General features: G+C 47.9%; 1 protein-coding gene across 2 annotated transcripts in view; it reads left to right on the top strand.

Annotated features, from left to right (window-relative positions):
• Window positions 1-16341, top strand: part of ECSIT (ECSIT signaling integrator) — a 126096-nt gene that overhangs the window by 70783 nt on the left and 38972 nt on the right. The gene's annotated exons all lie outside the window — the stretch shown is intronic.

Below are 16341 nucleotides of genomic sequence, written 5' to 3'. Positions count from 1 at the left end.
TGGGTCGGTAGTTTTTCAGGTCCGTCAGGTCTGCAGTTGGTTTCTTGAGGATGGGCTTAACTTGTGTGCGTTTCTAGTTGTCGGGGAATGTACCGGATTTGAAGGTGGCGTTGATGGTGCATCGTAGCTTGGGTGCTATGGCGGCGGCGGCGGCTCGGTTTGTATGAATTATGTTGGTTAATCATAAAAGCCCTAAAATGTGTTATAAAAAAGTAAAAAGCTAGGGTGGAAAAATTATTTTATTGAAAACATACAATATATAGAAAATTGTCTTGCCTTGGTGAGATGGAAAATGTCAGGGAGGAGGCATGAGCCTGAGCTTCATCAGGGCTGGCCGGAAATAAGGCCAGAGCAGCCCTTTTGTGGACTGCACCCTTGCAACCTGACCTCCACAACATTAGAGCTTTCTTTTTGACCGCCATAACATTTTAATTTCACCAAATGATACTTCAGCTATGTTTCAAAGAGCTGGGCAAAATATGTGGCAGATGCTCTGCGCTACCCTCCTTTTTAATGTTCACTTCAACTACTTCCCACATCTACAAATGTGGCAACAAGCATGTTGCAGGGGAACTAAAACACAGCTGCGACATTCTTTAGATGCTGTGTGTTTTCAAGGGCCTTTCTAAAATTCCAGGCAACAAAGCTGCTGTTACCCAAATGAACTAAGGCAGCTGTAGCATGTTTTTGGAGCGTTATGGCAGAGGAAATGAAAGATGTTCTCCCCCCATAGTTACACTGCGCCCCTCCGTGGCAGGAGCCCTACTCCAGGATTTACGCTATTTATGATATTCATTGGCAGAAATTGGGAGAGAATACTTGCCCCATCAATACAACCTCGGCCCTAGAAGGCACGGCAGGACAGGCCTTTCTGCAACTCCACAGGTTCAGGGACTACTTTCAGAGCATGTGTACCTACCTGCCAAGGCCCAACCATGAAAGCTCCCATGGCCCCATTCTAGTCGCGACCTCCTGAGTTGTGAAGAATGTTTCAATATTTTCGCCAGGGCTGATTTTGGTATCCACTTTGGCCCTGCTTAAGCAACATATATTTGTCAAGGTGTCATAAAATTGTACTTCATTATAAGGCAGCAACGCGGCACAGTATGGAGGGTGTCTGAAATCATGGAATCCGGAGAACTTTCTTCCCGGCATTGCTGTAGCTTCCCGCACAGCCAGTTTTCTATGCCATACATTTTACCAGAATCCACTGGATTGTCCACCCTGTTGGGGTTTTCAGGATCCTGAGCAAGATGATGCAGTCAGATCACCACAGATCGCGCAGTGTGGCCCATTCGTTCGCTGCACCTAGGATCTCTACCCCCAACCAATTGCAGGTCAGACTATCAAGGTCAATAACATCAACATGCACTGGCATCGACTCCCAAATATTGACTACCAAAGAACCGGCAAAGCAGGCATACGTATAGATGTACTAATTTAAGACTACTTCTACTAACCCCGTCAATATTTTGCAAGTTGATATTATTCAGTTAATGTAGGTGCAGCTCGATATAAAATTACTCAGTATTTTGGTAGCACACCACCACCCCGGCTATTTAAACCCTGAGACTTTTACATTGTTCTCGAGATTATGTTGCCCCAGATCCAATGACCACAGAGTCGCAGTGTTACAGTGTTGCTATTCTGGTTTTCCATCTCTTTTTAGGTCTGATTTGACAGCAGAACTGGTTGCAAGACATGGTGTTACCAATTCATTCAAATATACATAGAGTGGGCTTTGCCTTCATCCAGAAGAGTATTACTCCCTCACTACATTTTATTGGCCATTTTGGTGTATCATTCCATCTTCCAGTAAGTGTATCCATTGGAGTGCACGATGGAATAAGTTACATCTGAAAAGTACACCATTATTATGCTATTTTCCACATTTGATTATTTATATCCTACGTGTATTCTATAAGGAAATTGAGCAGGCACTAGAGCAGGGTTTGATAGACAGCAATTATGAATGTCTGTGGTTACCTTCATTGCCATATATAATACACAGCTATTTGGTAATGCTTGATACCTATAGCTAGCACCCTTGACTCCGTTGCTGCTATTCCACAGACCTGGCTACAGGTCCGTATTCCTGTAATGTTACACTCTCCGATAACCTTTTATTTCTAGTCGTCTTGCTGTTTTTAAGTCTGAGTTTTGACAGGGCAGTTACAGGACAATGCAGCAAGTCCAAAAGCACGACGTGTAAAGCACACGTCGTCCTTTTGGACTTGTTGCATATCTTCTCTTAATGTAACGCGGCTTGTGGTTGATTGTGAGCCATTGTGAAAGTATGTTTGTTAATTGCAGCGCATGACGGTGCTGCAATTAACAAATATACTTTCACAAGTGGTTACAAACAGCCCGCAGTCACGACCAATTAGGTAATAAGTGCCGGGAGCCACATGACAATGAATGTGCCCCCAAACAGGAAATGACCGTTTTCGCGCCGCTCGCATTTTAAAAGCAGCGGTGCGAAAGCTCCTACAGGATGTGTGCTCGCTTCCCTCAGGATACTGCGTGCTAGGGGGTCAGTGAGGTGCGCACGCGCACACCTTGGAGGGAACACTGTTCACAGGGGTAATGTCCCCAACAAGCTCTCACTAGGAGGGTTCCATTAACCTACGTTCAGGTGGGCGCAGTACTTCCTTAGGCAGTTACAAGTCAGTCTCAGGAGAGATCAATATCAGCGGAATGCACATAACTCAGGACTTTCCTTGCGTAGTATCCTGTACTGCCCGCAATACTCTCTCCCCCCTGGAAGAACAGTACTTTTCAATACGGGCCAAAGTAGCGCTGCAATCGTTAACAGGTTCGGGCCGGCAGCGCTGGGGAGAACAGTCAGTTAACCCGGGTGGGGTTCCACTATCTGGGGTAGGGCTTCTTGGATCCCGGCGTGCTGGCTGTAGGAATGCTGCCCCCCCATCCCCCCCCCCCCCCCCCCCCCCCTCAGAGGGAAACCCAGCCAGCGCGAAGCCCCGATTCCCTGGAACCATCCGGCCCGCACCACACCCCTTGCAGCAATATGGTGGCACCGAGGCTTTAACTGGGAAAACGTTTGCGGGCGCTGGTGCGGGGCCCCCTTTCCCTCCGGGGCTCTTCCTCTCGTTGGCGCTGCACGTTCGGGGGCCCCTGGCGGCTCCTGGCCCCGTGTCCCTCTTCCCAGCAGCGACAGACCCGGGGCGCAGGGTGGCGTATTGCGCTCCACGGAGTCCCTCACGGCGTCTTCCAGACGGGCCTCTCGTTGCCGGCACGCCTTGCGCGGGAGCCAATCCCAGTGTGGCATTCCCTGGAATGCGGTCAATGTCATGGTCTGGATTCCTGAGGCTCCCGGGCCGCGGCGGCGATCTCAGTCGGAACTTCAGACCGCAGGGGCTCAATCAGGAGCGGCGGTCTCTGGTATCCAGCACTTCCAGGCACCGCACCTCTCGCAGCCCCGCAGTCCCGGGAGAAGCTGCGGAGAGCACAAAGTTCTTAGCGCTCCCAGCGCTACACACAGCCTTCGGGGATCCCGGGTAGCGGTTGTGACTCCCAGGTAACCAGCGCTCCTTCCCCCAGCACTTTTTAGAGCACAGCGCCTCCCGGCCACAGTGTCTCCGTGCCGCAGCGCTTCACTGCCACAGCGCCTCCAGGTCCTGGGCCCACACACCGCTTTCTCTGCAGCGCCTACAATTTACAAGGCAGTTAGATGCCCGGGCCAGCAGTGGGGATTTTGGGAAACAGCGCTTCTTCTCCACAGCGCTTACAGTTGACTCCAGGTCAGTTATCTCGTGCGGGGTGGTGGGGACAGTCCTTGTAGTTGGTTCAGAGTCCCATAAGCAGGCAGTCATTCAGCCTTGCCGGTGGAGACACACTGTAGATGCTATCCTGCAGGGAAAGATTAGCAGGCAGGCAGGGCAACTCAGCTAACTTGGGGCAGCAGTTCCTAGGAGCAGTCAGCCTCAGTAGTGTAGCAATCCCCCTAGCACAGCAGTCTTCACTCCAGCAGAGATTCCCCAGGTCCAGTAGTGTATCAGGAATATTTGGTTCCCTCCCTTTCTTTTATACCCTTATGTCAGGTGACCAAAAAGGCTACAAGTTCTGGCGGCAACCGGGGGGGGGGGGGGGGGGGTGGAAGAATCTAGGAACTGTGTGGTGTTCCCTGTCCCTTCTGTCCTGTCTGTCTATGGTGACAAGAGGCGGGGCCGTCAGGGTTACAGTAGCATCCAGTCCCAGCCTATTCCAACTACTAGTGCGCAGAAAGGACGGTGGCCTCACCGCAGGAGCAGGGGCCGGTGGCAGACATGTTTTTAGGAGAGAGCACCTGCACCTCAGCACTGTTTAGCAGGGGTAAGGCGCCCAGAGTCCTATGTCCAACAAAAAATGGCAGTCAGATAAGAGGCAAAAAAGGGAAAAAATGTAGGGGAAGACCACCCTAGGGGTGACAGGTCCAACAAAGGCTCAAGACAAGAGAGACTGCAGTATGGTTGGTAGGGAACTAGGTTCTGTTTTAGTACCTGTGAGTAGATTCCTGTAGCCCCCAAGAAGTAATTGAGCTGAGCATAATTCTTGCGAGCATATGAATAAAAGGTATAATCTTTGGACTGGGGGTTCATGCCAGAGGTCTTAAAATACCAGTTCCTGCATCCATCAGGCCCCCTCCGAGGATATAGCTGGCTCCTCCTTATCTATGTGCGGACCTGTCCAGTTTATTATGGAACACCAGGTTCAGATCCCCACATAGGAAAACTTTCTTATCTAGGTTGGACATGACCTCCGCCAGCGCCCGTCGAAGGAACATTTCCTGACGCTTATTGGGTGCATAAAGGGAAGCCACAATAAAAGAGTGGTTCCCTATGTGCACGCTGTGCGCTAATTGTCATCCCTTGATCTCAGCCAGTTTGTCCCCTACTTTCCCCCAGAAAAAGCAAAAGACTAAGAGGGCACCCCCGCTTTTTAGCGTCCGCAGAGGAGACATATTCATGGGGGAAAGCCCGAGATCTAAATCTGCAGCAATCCTTGGGAAGTAAATGTGTCTCCAGTAAGCGGCACAGATCTGCACCAGTGTGTTCTAAATAGGAGAAAATCGCATAGCGTTTGGTCTGGTTATTAAGCTCCTTTACATTAAGGGTAAAAACTTTTACTTGATCGGGTGTAAGGGGGAGGTCAAGGTCTGATCATCGCTGGTGCAGCACCATGTACAGAGAGAGGTGTCATGAAATCAGGGAAAACGTGCAGCAATACTCTCTAGATACGTAGTATGTCTTGCGAGGATGAATGTACTCCTTTTCCAGCGACCAAGGAACCCAACAAAAACATCAAAATAACTATTGTAAGAAGTCTGGAATATCCGCCATAGTCCCATGAGTTATATGGGTAGAAGGGTCCATGGTGCCACATAGTCACTCACCTCTCCAGTCCCATCCCTCCACCCCACCAAACCTGACCACCCAAGCTGCAAATACCACCCAGGTGGGTCTCCATCGTATTCAGTCAGGATTTTGCCTGTCGTTTCTCCAGACAGTGGCTCCAGCACTGCTCGGCGTTCAGTTAACATAGTCCGGTTGGTGGTTGCTCAGGGAGGGCGCACCTCCTCTATCGAGAGCGTTTTCCTGACCTTGCGCTCTCCGGGGTGGCCTACCGAGCACTCTCGGAAGGTTTCTTGAGCTGCAGCACCCTGCAGGCCTTCACCAGGGACTGGTATAGGACCAATGTGTGGCCTCTGATCTTTAAGGGGTGCAGGCCTCTGGCTTCCGAAGAATCTTATCCTTAAACTGGAAATCATGACCAGGATATTAAGTGGGCACCCGTTCTCCGGACGTGGCTGGCCCACTCTATGGACCCTGTCCAGCTGTTTGTCTCCGGTGCTGCTTCTAGGATCCGAAGAAACGGGGCCCTGTAAGTCACAACGTCCTCGGCATTGGTAGGGGCATATGTTATTCTGCTGAGACCAATTTTCAAGGTTTCAGGCGTGGGCTTGAAAGTCAGTCTTCTGGTTCGTGGAGTTGTATCAGTTCCTGCTGCAGTTGTCTGTGCCCATCTCGTGGTCCTGTAGATGGGAGACCCTCTCCGTTCTCTCCACCAGCTCATGGCGGACTTCCTTCAAGTCCTTAGAGCGGTCTTTCTTCACAATTTGCAAGTCTTCCCTGAGGGAGGCAAAGAGGGCTTCCAGAAATGTGCATGTCACTGGGCTGCCACTATCCTCCACATCAGTATCAGGTTGGTGCTCGAGAAGAGACGGAGCCATCCTTCAATCTACTTCCCTCAATTTAGCCAGCATTTCCCTCAAGGGCCAGTCCTTTTTAGGGCGGGCTGCAGCCATAGCGCACCACAGCAAGGTCCAGCCATCACTGCGGGGTATGGAGGCCACTTTTCTTGTCGGACCCTGACGTGGGAAATGTCAGCACTTAGATGGTGAATAGCATGGGGGTGCGTCCCTGCAGAGGGCTCACCGGTGGCCCTACAACAGGTAGAAGCAGTGGGTCCTTGTAGACGTTTGAAAGACAAAGCCCTTTGGAGGGCAAGCTTTTGTCAGAGGAGATGAAAACTGCAAATAACAAGTGGGAGGCCCAACCAGGCCTAGGGGTCACCCAGCACACCCTTCACTGAGTTAAGGGGGCCATAGTCATGCAAGCGAGTAAAGCAAGTGCTGAGACGCCAGGTGCAGCACTGACCCCTCTTCTAGGACAGTTCGGGGCAACTGCGTTGCAGCAGAAGAGGATTTTGGTGTGCAGCTGTTCTCCAGCTGTATCGCCTCGGGGATTGATGCCTCCGGACCACAAAACTGTGACGTATTTTATGGTCTCCCCACTGTCCCAGCCACCCCGGGACTGCCACTGTCGGCGCTCGATGTCTTTTTCAAGGGCGGTTTCTTGGGTCTCGGGCGTCTGCCACGATATATATGGCCTCCCTAGGTAGAAGTGAGGCACATCGCTCCCCAGTGCCCATCCTGGAAATGTAGGTGCTTTTCCCGGGGCACGTCCCATGGGCCAAGCAGAATGTAAGTCTGAGTCGATGCCCGGCATCCGTTACGGGTCCTGACGAGCTGGCGCTGTAGGCCAAGAAAGTCGAGTGGGGCATTAAGTAGTATACACCCTGGCTGGCGGAGGGAAGAGCACATTGTCCGCTGTGAGGGCAGCCGCTGAGATCGAGGGTTCCGCTGACAAGCTGTTCGTCGGCGGTGGGCTGGGGCCTGCCTTGTGGAAGCTGGACATGCGGGGCTCCATGCGGCAGAGGTGCTCCCCTAAGTGCAGCCGCCAGTAGGAGAAGGCCGCATGGGCACCGCGTTCCCAATGAGATAGCTGGTGCGAAAGGGTATGTTTACAGCCTTTTAGGGGGCTCGCAGGTTCTCAGAGTAAGGAGGGCATGCTGCAATATGTCAGTTTCGGGCCTCAAGCGGCAGGCGTCCTCCTCAGCACCAGGGTGCCGCCATCTTAGCCTCCTCTGAGTGCCTGCAATGAGGGTCGGAATCAGGCGCCATAACACTACTACAGAGATCTGATTCTGCTGTTGCAGCCAGCTACAGACCTCACCGTCGTGAGAGGAGGCTCCGTGGGCTCAGTCAGGTCGTTCAAAGTGATGGGCGGCCGAAGACAACAGCAGCAGGACGGAGGGACAGGAACACACATCCTACTCTCCGTCATCTTGGCCACACCCAGGACAGAGGGTTTAAAGTTCAAACATTTACCCGCCATTGGATTTCAATTAAAACACCCATTCTCTGTAGGGGATATAAACACACTCCAGCTGGCTGGGAAAAGTCCCCTTGCTATTGGGCAAAGTGGGGCGAAATACAATTTTTTGCCCTCTGCCCTTGGGTTAGGCAGTGGGAGCAAAGATCTCCCCCACCCTTGTGCAAGGTGAGTGGGTGCATAAATCCCCCTAACCCCAACCATTGGGCAGTAAATATCTTCCCCTCCTCCCGTTGTTAGGCAAGATGCGGGCATGCTAATAGTCAAGAGTTGGGGGTGGTGGGGTCATACACAAGACACCACCTGCCATTTAGTATGTTGGAGGGCATACTACCCCAAGTTCATTTACAATGTAGATAAAGAACTTTAAATATTCCACCTCCCTGCCCCTGACCAAATTTTGGGACAGATAAAGACTCTTTAACATTTGAGCATGGTGGGTTGAGGGCATACAATGAACACACCTGGAAAGGAACAGTACGAAATGCCTCTTGTTTTTGGGAGCTAATGCAGTCACCCCCATGCCCATGGTTATGACCCCACTGCACCCTCAGCGAGAGGGTGGGGAGTGACTTATACACTCCTTTGCCTTTGTGCAAGTCAGGGTGGGCTTAAAATAGAGGCTTCCTAAGGCCCCTAGGTACCAGGGAAGGTGTCTCATGGGCGTCCACATTAAGAAGGACCATAAACTTTAACAGTGTCCAGTACACAAAGTCCTGTTATACACTGCCGTATAAAGAGCATGTTGTAGAGCATGATTACATCCCATGACTACAACAACTTAATCACTGATGCCCTCCTTTTCGGACCCGACACAAAATATATAACATTTACTTTCCACAGAGGAGAAAAGCAAGTGGTTCTGCTGAGAGGAGAGGTCATGATATTCCTTGCATCACAGTGAACTGCCTTTATGTATTTAGATCAAATAAAGATAGATGTTTAATGGAAATAATATTTTGAACAAACAGATGTGTTCCATTGTTGGCTTACACTACATTCAACTGTATGCTCTTTTTTTTGTAAACAGATTTTATTGGATTTTCAAGTACGCATGAAGTAGATATAATGCAAATAAATCAGACTGCAACATGGTTTGAGGGTCTCCTCGTCTCATACCTGTACAAATGCATAGATATAGCAGGGAATAAAGGGCTGGCTGGGAGCCACGCTGTACATGCCAGTCACGCCCCCAGAATTCGAAGTCGAACATCCAACACATTTCTGCAGCAAGTACATCTCTAAGAGACAAACCAACCACCTTCCCCTCCCTCCCGCTCTTCTGTGGTGTCTTGTTCTCCCTCTCTAGGTCAAAAGTACTGACGGTGGGTATAGAACAAGTTGGCATCCCTTATAGCACAGTAGTGTTCTGTTCCGGGTTCCTCATGTCGTAGCGAATCCTCCCTAGGGAATGGCCATCATCTTGCGGGACTAGGAGGCCACCAAACCAATGGTCTCCGTGGTTTCCGTTCATTGCCCCTGTGGGTTTGCAAGGCAGTTATTCCAACTCACAAGTCCCATCCTCCTCATCCCACTCCTTCAGGCTTTTCTTCCTCTTCTTGCCTCCCCTAGAGCGTTGCTTTTTTAAATCATCTTTTTGATTTTATGACACACATCCTTTTAGGACTGCCCTCAGACACCCTTGCTTTTTGTATTAGCCATAGACCCTTTAGCCAACCAATTGATGGAATTCCATTAACAAAGAGGCCTCCATTTCTGCCCTGGTCACCTATTGCTGTCTATGTTTGCAACTGATATTCTGGTATTTGTCTGACGACCAACTGATTAGCCTCTCCTCTCCCCCGATAAGAGAGAGTAACATTTGTCAGATTCTCCAGCATATCTATCAATAGGGATAAGACGTAACTATATCTCCTTACAAGTAATTCAGTTAAACTGTGTTGTATTTCCCAGTCTGATGGGTGGAAGACTCGGTCAAATACCTATGGGTGGTGTTGCACAAAGACACAGAAGCCATAGTTAGACTGAACTATGGTCATGCGGTGGATAATCTAGCCCACCGAATAAAGTACTGGATAAAATTGTCTCTCTTTGGCTGGTCGAGTACCACTAATAATGAGCATTGGCAAAACCAATAGCTCTTGTATTTAGCAAGCAATCCCTGAGCTGCTGGTTTTGTTCATGCTTATTTCCATAGTTGGCAAAAAAGGAAAAAATCCCAAATAACCACGAGTATGCCACGATGCATGCACGTTGCTTGGGTGACCATCTTGCAATGTTTACTTGTACATGAGAAGAATAATACCAAGATGGCCACAGTATATCATAACGTATAATCATACACGTTTTTTATCATGAAAAAGCATTCCTAGATGGTTGCCAACACCAAATAAGCGCATGCTTGTTTTTTGATGCATTGGGTGCCATTTTTTTATTTAGTGTTCCAAAAATGGCTGACCTTCATTTTAGAACGGTAAATTAAAGAAAGCGTTATGCATGTGATGCAACAGAAAGAAAAATAAGTGAGTGGCCCAGCAGCAATGTCCAGCTGCCGGGCCCTTGCTTCATCTATTTTATTATTTTTTTAATTATTAAAACGCATGTGGTACTGGGTGGCGGGCACACAAGTATCTACAGAGAGCCCGGGAATGCTAAGGGGAAATGAGTGGATGAGGGAGAAAACAAGAAAAAAATGCATTCCCATGGACTACTGAAACACAAACTACAAAAGTGTTCCTTGATGTTAGCAGCGGAAGGATACAACTCCTCAAATTAGAAACTTAGTAAAGACAAAACGACCCGGAGGTAGGACTTACTCAAGAATAGGAAGGAAAGCCGTTGAGTAGGAAGCTGGGAACTGAGGTATAAAACAAAAGACATCTAATCTTGAGCAAACCCACTCTATATTATTTTGGTGTATTTTTAACTATAAATCTTCATCAACACACAGCTAAAACCACTTCAAGCAGATAGGCGCGGATGTGCAACCTCGCCCTACTCTCCAAAAAAGAGAAAAACTCTGCAGCGAACATGACACCCATGCTGAGGATGGTCATACATTCCCATTGGCAGCAGAAGCCCCACAACTATGGCTCGCTGACCAGCCCACCCCCTGAAAAGAGAAGCAACATATACCCTCAACTTTGTCAGACATTGTTTCCCATACCATTATACTGAGAAAGTCTGCTCCTTTAATGAGTACTTTTCTTACCTCTTGCTCTTCCTTGCACCTTCCAGAACCTGCACTGACAGAGAAACACACCACAAATCAGAGAGCTAATACCGTTACCTAACTTCATTTTCACATGGGTTCCATTTCTGTTTCATTGTTCACAAGAGGACTTGAGGAGGGAAATTGAGGGAGAGGAAAGCAAAGAAAAATATAAACCCTTCTTGGCTAACGTTATTCATTTGTAAAACCTGTCATTCACACAGCTGGAGGAGCATGGGGAGACTGGTGGCAATGTCCTATAAAGGGAAGGCAAGGGGAAGAAACAAGAAACTGCACATGACAGGGGGAATGGAAATCCCGGTCCTCACCTGGCAATATTGCCTAGCGCAGGGAAGCTGCTTGTTGCTCACTGACATTAGAGATCCAGAGAAAAAGGAGGCACAATAACAATAAACCCTTGGGGGCACAGTGCCCACCATGCGAACCCAAAACAGCCAGACACGCCACAGTGTTGCAGACCATTACACAATATGGCCCTAACCAGGTAGGCATCCAATAGCCATCCTTTGTCCTAAGACACTAGCAAACAGTTGCCGGTGAGCCCCAAGGTTTCACCTCTCACATTCTGCCATCACTAGCATCCAAGGGTTTCAGTCCCAGCCATGGCAAACACCATCTCCTGCACAGAAATTTACTATAGCAGTCACCCGTTATAGACAGAAGCACACTCATACCCTTGTCGTGGAACAGACAGTAGCCAAGTAAGGACAGACTTCATAGAAGTCTGAGAAAACGTTGACCTCCATGCCAGCTGCTTAACATGTGTGTTACCTCTGTGGAATAACCTAGTGTATAAATGCACACTCCACTCTAATCCCACCAGTCTCACAGCAAAGAAACCACAAGTACCAGAAAACGTTCCAGAACTTACAGACCTGTCAACACAGTCACAAGCCTATGACAGTCATGTTCAACCAAGGGACAGAATCGGCAGCAACAACAGACTGTCCAGAGAAGAAGCAAGCGTAGCAATGGTCCACAGAATATGAGAAAGTAGCCCAGGCTGGGCACACACGAAAGGTATAAACATTTATTAAACAGGCCACAAAGGAAAAAGCAGCATAGAAGGGGCTCAATAGCACCTCACAATTGATTCAAAGGTCAAGATGACTCTGCCTCTTTAAAGATTACGTATTGCACTGGTACTTAGTGTGAGACTCCAATTTTGTGAAATTCCTGTGGAAAACTGGCCTCTCTGGAGATTTGCAAGTTGAAAGTTCCTTGATGGGCAAGTTAATCTCATCAACCGTGATTTCACCCATGAGCAGGCATCTGCACTTGATGGAAAGTTTAGACAGCTGTAGCCATTGCAGAAAGCCCTCCTCACAGTATTGTGGGTGGGGTTGATCAGAGCTATGGAGATGCCTATAATATCTAGCAAATTATTCCATAATATCCATGGGGTGAGTCAGTAAATAGCCAGTCCTATCTCATGTTCCACATCTCTGTGCCTCTCTCTGCTGTAGTTATAGTGCCAACTGCCTGTCCACTTTCCCTCATCCCCCTTTCATTCCTCTCAAAATGCCACCATCTACGTTGTGTTAGAACTTGATAAGCCTTTGTGGTGAAAAACACATTTAAGAAGAATTGTGGGGTCCGCAGTGCGTCCAAATGGCTATCCGTATTGTTTAGACAAATTTCTTAATGTATGGCCCAACTTGACTTGTTCATTACAAAGGGTGCAGGTGGGGGGAAGCTGCATTCGGTGGGAGGACAAGCAATCTGTGGTAAAGAAGGATGGCGTGGTTTGGGGGAAAGCAACACAAAGGGTGGAGGGAGAGAAGCAACTTGGAGGGGTGAGTGCATAGCTGCCAAGGCTTCTGATTGCTTATGGGTGACATTTTCATAATTTCAGTGTCATTATGCGTAACATGCAAAGACTATGAGTGACACTTTCTCACCAGCAAAATCAAGCAATGAAGACTAGGGAGACATATAAATATCAGAAAAAACACCTATTTGAGCAATGAGAATCTCTAAGAATATCTGAAAACTTCTGCAAAGATCCTGAAATGTAAGGGCACTTGTGAGAGGCCACTACGCGGATGGTACTGAGCCAGCCTCATGATGCTGAACAGAACTCAATTTGTTGTGCAGTCAGTGACTACAGAGCTCCGAGCTGTGTAACTTCTACAATTACTTTAGGGGATCCAGGCTATGAAGTTTCTTTGTGCAGACTGTCTGTATACAGTGCAACGCAGAGCTGAGCAGCCTCTCAGCTAAACTTACAGGCTGCATGATGATAATTTGTACTCCTAAAAAAATAAAATTTGGAAGCCAAGTGATTTGTAATGAGAAGTAGTGGCTCTTACTCTCAGCAAGCGCCATTATGTTATGGCTTGGCCATCCACGAGAACTCACCCTGGCACTGTCCTGTCTGCCGGTCTGAACAGCGCTGCGGTCCAGGACTCTGACTCAAGGGGCATTCATGGCTGCACCAGCAGTGGACTGCAGTCAGTGCAGGGCAGCGGGCCAGGCTGCTGAGCATGCACCAACACTCTACCGCAGTGTCCTGGCTGTTGATTGGCCAAATCAAAAAATGCGACACAGTCTTGACTGACATCAGTGACTTTGCAGTGGTTACTTGGTGAAACATTGTTGCCAGCCCAGGCCAGTGTTAGCTGCCTGCGCCAGCTTCCAAGCCTACCGCAGCAGCTCGCGCTGCCAGCTGAGATCTTTGCACAGTCAGTGGTACTTTAGTAGCGCTTCACCTTGACAGCTAAGGAGGCGCTATAAATGCATGACAAAGCTTTTCAGTGTGGTGATGCCGATCAGCACACTGAAATGCGTTAATCTAATGCCTGATGCATGGTACTTCGCAGGGCTGTGAGTGGCAAAAGCAGTGGGTGACAGATAGAGGTTTTGGGTGGTGGGAAGCGACACAGGGCAGGGGTGGGAGGATAAGCAATGGGCGAGAGATCAGCATGGAGTGGTTAGGAGAGAAACACACAGGCGGAAAAGCAAGGGGGGGAAGTGAGCACGAGCTTAACATGAAGGCGGCAGGGAGAAGCACACGTGTGAGAAAGAGTAGCATGGAGGGCAGCGGGAGAGACTTGTATAAGGTAGACAGCTGGAAAACAACTGCAAAAGAATAAAGTAGTGTTTAAGTAAATAACCACGAGGGAGTGAGAAGCTAGAAAGGGGTAACCCTCAGCCTCCCTGGATAGAACCAATAATTAACACGAGGAGGGTTGGCCTGTCTAGAAATGAACTCTTAAGGTCTAACAGGTCAGTTATCTGGTCTCAATATATCTTAAGATGGTGGAGGATCTGCACCTAGTTAAATTGGTGCATCCGTGGCATCTCATGGATATATTAGTAGGATCCTTACACACAGGTACCACCAGTGGCCTGCTTCATCATGGGATCCTCATCCACTGTACCTAGTGTGAGTGGGTGGGCTCAAAGCAATTTGTCTAAGGGAAAACAAGTGCAAGTTAAAATCTAAATCCTAGTATCAAAAGAAAAAGTGCGGCTGACCAGGGTTCAGCACATCAGTCCCAACGTTTAGAAAGAAAGTATAAAGCCTGTGCAACTGCTTCCTGAGTTCGCCACACTTCCACTCCACTGGAAACCAGATTAGTTAATTTGTAAAACAAGGAAGGTGCACCAGGAATTAGTCAGCAAACTTCAAGTCAAAAAATATATATCCTTTATTGTTCTGTAGTATAAAGAGTACTCATCAGCCAACGCGTTTCGTTCAATGAAAGTCCGATTGGCATATATATGTTAATCAATAAAATCCAATTACTAAATGGTATAGATGTAAAGCACAGTTTTCTCTCCAATAAAAAAGGATCGAATTATCGTCAAACAGTGCGAGGGACTGTTTGACGATAATTCTAACCTTTTTTATTGGATTTTTTTAGATTTGTTATATATTGTCATAACACCACCATCAATCCCCTAGAAGAGTCTGTCCAACACATCATAGGTTACCTGCTACATCTCCAAAGGTGTAACTTGGCATATACATCTATCAGGTTGCACCTCGCTGCCATAGCGGCCTATTTACAAAGTAGGCAACACTTATCACTTTTCAGAGTACCTGCCATCAAAGCATTTATGGAAGGCCTCAAAAGAATAATTCCTCCCAGAGTACCACCCTCACCTGTGTGGAATTTAAACATAGTTCTCACAAGACTAATGGGTCCTCCATTTGAACCTCTACATAAATATAAGCTACAATTTTTAACATGGAAAGTTGCTTTTTTAGTGGCCATCACTCCTCTTAGAAGAGTTAGTGAGCTCCAAGCACTAACCATTCAGGAACCTTTTTTACAAATACATCATAATAAGGTTGTTCTCCGAACTAATCCTAAATTCCTCCCTAAGGTTATTCCTCCCTTCCACCTCAATCAGTCTGTACAGTTGCCAGTGTTCTTCTCACAACCACAAACAGTCGCAGAAAGGGCTCTTCACACTCTAGATGTCAAAACAGCACTGCTTTATTACATCGAGAGAACAAAGCCTTTCCGCAAAACAAAACAACTTTTTGTATCCTCCTCACCACCACATAAAGGCAACCCCATATCAAAATCTGGGATAGCAAGGTGGATTGTCAAATGCATACAGATTTGCTATTACAAAGCAAAACAAACATTATCAGTTCCCCCTAAAGCCCACTCTACCCGAAAGATAGGGGCTTCAATGGCATTTTTATGAAACATTCCCTTACATGACATCTGCAAAGCAGCTACATGGTCTACACCGCAGACATTCACAAAGCACTATTGTGTAGATGTGCAAACAAAACAGCAAGGTAGTGTGGGCCAGGCTTTTCTCAAAACATTATTTCAAACTACTGCAGCAGATACTGGTGGACGCCGCTAAGGAGGAGTACTGCTATACCATCTATGCTTAGTGTGTGCTCTGCAGCTCATATGCCTCGAACGGAAAATGCTACTTATCAGTATGCATCTGTTCTTGGCATGTAGAGCTGCAGATCCACACGCCCACCTACCTCCCCGGCTACCTTTATCTGTTCCAATATTATCTTATTTAGATACAGCATACATGGGCATCTTTTCTGTTTCTCACAAAACTCCATAATTTCCCTGCTGGCGAAAAACAATCTGAAGATGGAGCCGATGCCCATGCGCACTATCATCCAAAGGAGGAGTCACCTATCTCGTGACTTCCAAAAACTTTACCAAGACAAAAACAAGTGCAAACATCCGGGCCCAACACCAGATGGCGATCTACGCTTAGTGTGTGGATCTGCAGCTCTACATGCCAAGAACAGATGCATACTGGTAAGTAGCATATTCCTTTTTAGTGTCCGAGAGCCATTTTGCTAGATAGACATATGTATCCCCCAGAGGCTAAGCTACGATTGCCTTATACCAGAGAAAACGCAATCTGATAGTGTTCCCGTGGAGTCACTACTGCCATATATATTGTTGCACCTGTGGTGGAGATAGTCTCTATTGCACCCACCTATTGTGCATTAAAGATCATGAGCTTAAAATCTGG

Source organism: Triturus cristatus, chromosome 4_2 (genome assembly GCF_964204655.1).
Source record: "Triturus cristatus chromosome 4_2, aTriCri1.1, whole genome shotgun sequence".
NCBI lineage: Eukaryota > Metazoa > Chordata > Amphibia > Caudata > Salamandridae > Triturus > Triturus cristatus.
This window is presented reverse-complemented; position numbering and strand designations above follow the sequence as displayed.